A 1893-nucleotide genomic window follows, 5' to 3' on the forward strand; every position below is an offset into this window, starting at 1 on the left:
CCCGGCCCCAGACAGCCTTTCATGGGGTGCCGGGTGTGGAGAGCAACCCGCCGGCGCATGGCGCGGCTGCGCCTGGCTCCATCCCGTGGCAGCCCCGCCAGTGGCCCACAGCCTTGGATGGGACGCCGCTGCCGGCTGACCCACTTTATGGGGAGCCTTCGTTAAATAAATCAGGGGAGGACATCCATCCCCTTGGCCAGGGAGCCCTGTCAGTGCATCACGCTTCTTGCAGGGACCAACGGGACAGTGGTGGTGTCCCCAGCTGTGGTTTCAGCTGCTGGGTGCTGCCTGGCACCCCGGTCCTTCCCGGGGCGCTGGGGGATGCCAGTTTGTCACCTTTGAGGGCTTGGGGCTGGCAACGCGGGGACACACTGGGCTGGCTGTCGAGGCTCTCGCTTTGATGCTGCGGACGGACCCCGGGGCGGCCCCACACACCCACGACCCCTGCGCGCTTTCCCCCAGCTGCAGGAGGTCCGGGTCGAGAGGGGACAAGGGGACAGCGGGGAAAGCAACATTTTCAGTGGAAAGTCTCCTTTTTGGATGATTTGCTCCAAATGCCCTAGCCAGCTCCTGCTCTGTGCTGTCCCTGCTCAGGAGGCAGCCCCGGGACCATCCCACTCGCTGGGGGCTCAGCCTGAAGCTGTGGCTGAAATCAGGGTCCCACTCGATGCCGTAGGGCTGGGGACTGCTCCCCAGTGCCCAGCTGTACTGGGGTGGCATCGGTCTGTGCGAAGCCCTGTCCATGCCAGCCAGCGTGCCCGTCGGCCCTGAGCCCCCCCCAGCAGTGCTGGTGGCATCCCCACGCCGGCGCAGGATGGGTGCGCACAGCCCCGGGGCAGGGGCTGCTCTCGCATCCGGCTGGGGGTGGTGGGGAGTTGGGCTTGGACCCGGCAAAACCCTCTGAGACCCAAGGGCTTGGACTCTTGACCCTTGGAGTCACCTCCACATGTGTCACCCAGTGCCAGACCCTTCTGCAGCTTTGGGGTGAGTGAGGCACTGATGAGGTGCCCTGGGATGGGCAAGGGGGGGTCCCCAAGGTGGGGGACACCCAGCACAGCTCACTGCCACCGCAGCCTGGAAAGCCTTCGCCTTCCAGCAACGCTGCGCTGGTGTGGGACACCGTGGGACACCCTGGCAGGGTGGAGGGAAATCTGGTCCCCACATGCTGGCTGGTGGGAGGGGGTGGTGTCCCGTGCTCAAGGAGATGCTTTGCCATGAGCAATCCCGTCCTGGCTGCAGGCAGCTGCATCCCCACCCTGCCCGCAACCCCCTCCGGCGGGAGGGCTTGGTGTGCGAGACACCCTCCACCCTACGTGCCACTCGAGGTGTCCCCATCGGGGATGTGGCAGCCCATCACCCCTCCTTAGGCCGCTGCCAGCAGTGATGGGAGCTTGGGGCTGCCGGCTCCCCCCGCCGAGCCACAGGCATCCCTGCGCCGTCCCGAGTGGTGGGGTCCTGCTCTTTCGCAAGGAGACATTTCCCTGCCTGCGATGTTCCCGCTCGTAATCCCTCCCCGTCCCTTCGCACCAAGCTCCTAACAAGGTCACGTTTCAGCAGAGGTTCCCAAGCCCTGATTCCAATTAAAACCTTTCATTTAGAGCCGGCCATGGCGCAGCCAGCTGGGTACAGCTCTTGCCGCGGGGCTCCCGGGGGACCCCCTGCTGAAGCGGGGTCATGGGAGGCTCCTGCAAAACCGGCTTTGGGCGCCACAGCCCTCTGCACGGGGCTGAGAGCGGGTGGCTCTTTTTGGAGCTGCTGCTTCCAAGGTGATGGAGAAGAGCATCTCCTGGCCCGGCTCCACCACGGGGGGTTGTATCCCAGAGGATTTACTATCCCAATGGAAGGAGCCCTGAGGGCTGGTGCCGCACAGCCGGCTGGCAGAGAGGGGCTACA

The sequence above is a fragment of the Pygoscelis adeliae genome, unplaced genomic scaffold, assembly GCF_000699105.1.
Source record: "Pygoscelis adeliae isolate BGI_AS28 unplaced genomic scaffold, ASM69910v1 Scaffold535, whole genome shotgun sequence".
In the NCBI taxonomy this organism is placed as follows: Eukaryota; Metazoa; Chordata; class Aves; order Sphenisciformes; family Spheniscidae; genus Pygoscelis; species Pygoscelis adeliae.